Source organism: Petromyzon marinus, chromosome 46, assembly GCF_048934315.1.
Source record: "Petromyzon marinus isolate PM22_M1 ecotype Great Lakes invasive population chromosome 46, UKy_Petmar_22M1.pri1.0, whole genome shotgun sequence".
Taxonomy (NCBI): Eukaryota; Metazoa; Chordata; class Hyperoartia; order Petromyzontiformes; family Petromyzontidae; genus Petromyzon; species Petromyzon marinus.
Window position 1 is genome coordinate 4,492,515 of NC_133712.1, and position 6,455 is coordinate 4,498,969.

At 46.8% G+C, this 6,455-nt stretch overlaps 1 long non-coding RNA gene across 1 annotated transcript; it reads right to left on the bottom strand.

Annotated features, from left to right (window-relative positions):
- Window positions 1-2,568: 2,568 nt before the first annotated feature.
- Window positions 2,569-3,936, bottom strand: LOC142930956 (uncharacterized). The gene is made up of 3 exons (XR_012946953.1): window positions 3,862-3,936; window positions 3,246-3,344; window positions 2,569-2,708 (listed from the first exon to the last, which is right to left on the bottom strand). It is a non-coding gene; the product is annotated as an uncharacterized LOC142930956 (long non-coding RNA).
- Between the last annotated feature and the right edge of the window lie 2,519 nt (window positions 3,937-6,455).

Below are 6,455 nucleotides of genomic sequence, written 5' to 3' on the forward strand. Positions count from 1 at the left end.
TGAGATGATAGGACAATAGTCCGAGTACATAATTGCCAAGAAGTAACGGCAAAGCAGTTCTAAGTGACTCACAGAATTGTGCGCAGTTGCATATACAGGACACGACTTCCCTGAAGGCATCAACACCTTCAGCGAGCGCGATGCCGATCACACAACGCGGTTCGAATTCGATCCTCGATCGATGGCTGCGCCATCGCCGCACACGCGTCAAATAAAAACCAAGGGACAAGTCCTTACTTACTAACACTATCTTTTTTCATTGCTTGGAGGGGTTGCCCCCCCCCCCCCCCACCTGAAAATCCTGGCTCAGCCATTGCCCACGCGCCACTCACCTTGAGTGCCACAGTTCGGCTCTGGTCCCACACAAGCTGCAGGAGGTTGGGTCGGCCCAGCGCCTTGGTGAGCAGGTCGGCGCGGACGCGGTCGTACACGTACAGCAGGTAGTGCGTGTCGGCACGCGCATAGTGCAGCATGTCTGGCAGGAGAGGCCTGTGTGTGTGCGTGCATACGTGGATGTGTGCAAGTGTTGGTGTGCGTGTGTATGCAATTGTGAGTGTGTATGTGTTTGTGTGTGAGTGTGTGCATGCGAGTGTGTATGAGACGCAGATGTTAATGTACCGCAACATTTATCTGTTGACCCATGTGTCATTTCCGGTGAAGGCTAACATCATTTGGGGGTGATATAAAAAACAGTATTGGACCTCCCCCAAGACTGACTGGGCCTTAAATGAGTACCTAGTATAAGATATGAACATCAGCACTGGGGAAACAAAGGAGGTCAGCCATGATGCTAACCACATTACCCTCTCAAACATTGTGCCAGCCTTAATAGGGGCTCGCTAAGATAACTTGAGTGGGGAGGGGGGGTGAAAGTGCTTCATGAACCCAGTGATGGGACTTCAATTCCTCACCCTGGCCAACTAGATTCAGCAGTCTATTCAGGCGACACGGGGGATCTTTGTCCTTGTGTGTGAATGTGTAAGCAGTAGAGTAGCGGCTAGCACCCTGTGCTATGAACCTGGTGAAACGAGTTCGATTTCTACTCACGGCCAACACCTGTGACAATTATCTGAACCGGTCCCGGCCCTTCACTAGCTCGACTCAGCCTCAAATGAGTACCTGGTGTAGCGGTGTGTAAACATCACCACTGGGGAGACAAAGGCGGCCGTGCATGGTACTGGCCACCCACCCCCTCCTTCACAGCACTTTCCCCAACAATTAGTTGAGGCTATACAGGGGATCTTTGCCTTTGTTTTTGTACGTGTGTAAAAGTTAGCCCGTGCATGCGCGTGCGTATGCAGAGGTTCGAGCAAGTGCGGCGTGCGTACCGGATGCGCCAGTCAGCCAGCTGGTACTGCTTGTCTGTAGACAGGCTGCAGTAGTGCATGAGGAGGTGGGCGAGCGAGTTTCTGGCGAGGCCGAGGGAGCGCGCCGCTGGGTGCGTGTCGAACAGGCCCACCACGTACAGGCCCAGGTCACGTTGCAGCCACTCAATGTCCGAGTCCGCTCCGTGGAAAACCTGCGCCCCCGCCACACCGCAGCGTCAATCACCACGTCACCGTGGCAATCACTGCGCCACTGCGTCGCCGCGTCAAGCACCACGCCTCTCACGTGGCCGGTGCTCAAGATATGGTTACAACGTCCCTAGTAACCATCGTCGCCGCCGCCGCTGTCAACAAGGCATGGCTGCAGCCAGCCCCCCTTAATTGCTTCCTTTCTCTATTTCCCTTGCTCGGTCCGACCTGCTCCCTCCTATTCTTTGGTCCTTTCGGTAAAATCACCACCACGTAGAAGGGAAGCAATAAAATAATACAAATATATAAAACAATAAAATTCTCACGACGTTTCGACTGCAACACAAGCAATGGTCATCAGGTGTGAAAACCACAGCAAGAATTTTATTGTTTAATATTTTTATTATTTTATTGTTGCCCTTCTACGTGGTGACTTTACCGAAAGAACCAAGAATATGAATCCCTGCAGTCACGAAAGCTTTAAATAAAATAAAAAATTCTGCTCCCTCCTGTTCTCCCCGTGTAATTCTGCGCCCCGAGATGTTTGTTACGTATTCTTAGTTTTTTCGGTAAAGTCACGTTGAAGAGAAACAACAAAATAACAAAATATATATAAAACAATAAAAAATTCTCACGACGTTTCGACCATAACTCAAACGGTCATCATCAGGTGTGTCGGTATGATGATGACCGTTTGAGTTATGGTCGAAACGTCGTGATAATTTTTTATTGTTTTATATATATTTTGTTATTTTGTTGTTTCTCTTCAACGTGACTTTACCGAAAAAACTAAGAATATGAATTACTGCAGTCACGAAAGCTTTAAATCAAAATTTATGTTTGTTACGCTTTAGGTGCAATACAAGTGCAATTTACTGTCGTAAACATTCACCCAATGGCATTCATATCGAGTGTGCAGGCAGTGCAATGATACATTGGCAGCAAGCTGGAGGGACCCAGGCGTCGTGCTACAAAGTCGGCGAGGGAGAGGGATGCTGTCTCACTCGATTATTTTGTTTATGCATGTCTACGTGCACGCGTGCCTCTCACCTTGACAATTTTGGGGTTGGTGAAGGCCTCGTTGAGGATGTGCAGGTCGTTGCGCAGCATCAGTGTGTCGATAATGAAGTCCTCTTCGCGCGTCGAGATTTGCATGAGGCAGGTGATGCCCAGGAAGGAACGTTATGAGTGATGCTACGGGGCCACGCACAGGAATAGCCGCTCAACGGTCGGCGGACAAACAACAGTAGAAGAGGCAGATAGGCGGTCGAGCGGGACGAAAGCACACAGACGGCACAACCCAACAAACCAACCGCACATCACAACTCGATATTATACGACCACACACGTCACACACACATGCTGGCACTCACCCAGACAACAAACACAGATCCCCCGTAGAGCTTTAACAGACTGTTGGGACAAGTGCTGTTAGAGAGCACCTATGCAGGCCGAAACGGCACACGAGGGGTTGGGTGGCCAGCACCATGCCCGGCCGCCTTTGTCTCCCAAGCGACAATGTTTTTAAACATCGCACCAGGTACTCAATTGAGGCCGAGTCAAACTAGGGGAGGCCCAGGACCGGTTCAGATAATTGTCACGAGTGTTGCCCATGAGTGAGAATCGAACTCGGGTGGCTGGGTTCATAGTGTAGAATGCTAACCACTACACTACAGCTTCCCACAAACTGACACTCACGCCGACACACACACACACTCACACCGCCCTTACCTCAAGGTCCACAGCGAACTCCTTGCACTGGAGCAGCTTTTCGTTGACCTGCGCTAGTTCTTCCAAGGAGGTCACTAAGGTCAGTGGCATCTCCTCCTTCTTCTCAACGGCACCATCAAGACCATCAACATCACAAGCAGAACCAACAACATCAGCACCATCAACAATAACACCAACAACCACTACCAGCTCCATGTTCATCATCTCCATCAACACTGTTAAAAGTAACATCACCAGCAGTAGCACCAGCACTTTGTTGTGTGTATACGTGTATGTGAGGAGCGGTAGCGCACTACGCTATGAACCCAGCGACCCAAGTTCGATTCCTGCTCAAAGCCAACACCAGTGACGATCACTTGAACCGGTTCTGGGCCTCCCCTTGGTCGACTCAGCCTCAACTGAGTAAATGGTGCAGTGCGTAAACATTAGTACTGAAGAGATAAAGGTGGCCGGGTGTGGTATCGACCACCCAGCCCCTCGTTTGCCATGCCGGCCTTCGGAGGTGCTCGCTAACAGCACTTGCCGCAAAAGTATGTTCAGGTTATATGAGGGATCTTTGTCTTTGTATGTATATATATACATTCGTGTGTGTACTTGTGTGTACGTGTGTGTTCACCTGTGGTTCTGGCTCTTGAAGGAGCTCCTCACTGGGAGTGAAAGTCTCCAGCTCAAACTGGTATGGTGGGCAAAGCTGCACGCACACATGGGCACACAACAGCAGCAACAATTCAGCACTGGCTGGTACCATCAGCACACCATCAGCACCAGGCAAGGTGCATTCCAAAGCCATGACGAGCAGTGAATACTCACTGATGGGAAGTCACAGGACAGACACACTTGTATGAAACACAAATACACACTGGTGTGTACCAATGTCTATTTGCTTGTGTATCTAATTTGCATTTGTGTGTCTGCATGTAACCGTACACATATTCTTTGGGTCTTTCGTTGAAGCCACATAGATAGATCAAATAATAAAAAATAATAAAGATAAAAAATAACATCACGACGTTTTGATCACAACACAAGCTATTGTCATCAGGTGAGAAATATCGCAGGAGAGCCGCTGAGAATATATGGTGGGAGCGCTGCTAAGGAGTTATAAAGGTTTGGGATGGGTGTAGCGGAAGGGTCAGTGGGCGGGCTAGAGATTAAATTTGTATGTAAATGTAAGATCGGGTAAATCTTGACAAACGAAGCTGCGGGGGTGGCCATTGTATTGTGAGAGATTAGCATGTCAATGTAAGAGATTAGCATGTCAATGTAAGAGATTTGCTTGTCAATGTAAGAGATTAGCATGTCAATGTAAGACATTTGCTTGTCAATGTAAGAGATTAGCATGTCAATGTAAGAAATTTGCTTGTCAATGTAAGCTCGGAGAGAGCTCGGCAAGAACATTGCCACATGGAGGTGGAAAAGGATGGCAAGCCGCCATTTACTAACACAGCTAAAAGTGGTTGTGTTAGTGAATGTAACGCTGAGAGTTGAAATGTAACTGCTCACATAGGTAAGTAGAGAGGGAACATCACAGCCAGTTATGACCTAAACTGGTTAATAACGTCCTTCCAATGATTGCTCAGTTTGTACCCATCTTCTCGGTTGAAATCGTGTCTGTGTAATAAGATCAGGTAAATCTTGACAAATGAAGCTGTGGGGGTGGCCATTACATTGTGAGAGATTAGCATGTCAATTTAAGGAATTTGCTTGTAAGCAATCGTCACCATATGACGATTGCTTGTGTTGCGATCGAAACGTCGTGATATTGTTATTATTTTTATTATTTCTATCTTTATTATTTTTTATTATTTGATCTATCTACGTGGCTTTACCAAAATACCCAAATAATATGAATTCCTGCAGTCACGAAAGCTTTAAGTCAAGATTTAAGCGTACACATCTTTGCGCAAATTTTTACATCAGTGTATGAGTCGATATATTTGCGCCTCATTACAATTGGAGAATTTCTGAACTGGTCTTGAGCCTTTGCTAGGTGAACTCCGCCTTGAATGAGTACCTGGTGCAGTGTATATACATCCGTAATGGGGAGATAAACAGCACCTGGGCATGGTGTTTCCCACACTACCCCCTTGTGTGCTGTGCCAATCTTCATAAGTGCTCACAAACAGCACAACAATCTATATTATCTCCTGCCAGTGAGCCTTCAACTCTTCACGTAGCCTCAGAGTGTACCTAGCCTAGCACTAGTGGTAAATTGTGCTTGTTGTTGTTTTATGTGCCTGCATTAGTACGTATATACATTCATCTTATTGTGTTGATGCATGCATGAGTACATATCTTTGTGCCTACGATGGTATTGGTGTGTGCATCTGTGCGTGTGTCTGTATGTTAGTGTGTGTGTGTGTGTACGTACACGTCTTCCTGTGTATGCGTACGCTGCTGGTGCAGGAGGTCAGCGAGGGCGGGAGGTACGTCCAGGTCATCCGGGCGCACGTCCCGGCGTAAACGCAGTGCTGCAATCACACAAACACACATTCACACCAACCTCATTAGCCGTCGTTTATCACTGCTGGGTAAAGGCCTCCCCATACTTCACTGTCGAGTGATTCAACAAATCATATCACGTCTGTGCATGAGCAAATCTCATCACCCATTCACCACAGTGGTCATATTAAAAGATTCACTCCTTTGGCTGTTATTTAATTACCATTCTTGTCCATCCCTTTGAGTAAAGCTACCTGCCAAAGGCAACTTGATTCCCCAAAACAATCAATATTTTATTTCCATTTGTTTTCCAGTTTGTATTCGTCTTCTTCTTGTCAGTAATTCCCAGCATGCACCTCGATGTAATTATTTGCATACTATACAGCTTTTATGCAATATTCTAGATTTGAAGTTTTCGTGACTGCAATGATCCATACTCTTTGGTTCTTTAGGTAAAGTGATCCATGTCACAGCATGAGAAGATTTGAGATGCATTAGTCATTTATTACATATTAACATATGTGCTTATTTGTACGAGTGTGATGAATATTCAGCGAGAGATGAATATTCTTTGAGTGCCATTTCAAAATGCTCGGCCTCATGTGGTTACGGGATATATAAAGTGCAGTCGCACCTCTGATTAGCACAGGTTGGCTACGTAAGACGGTGCGAAAACATTTCAACACACATCAAAGTCATGGGTTGTATGAAATGTGGTTGCATGCCATCTGGCCCGATGGGCCGTATGTACCCCTGATGTGTTTCCGT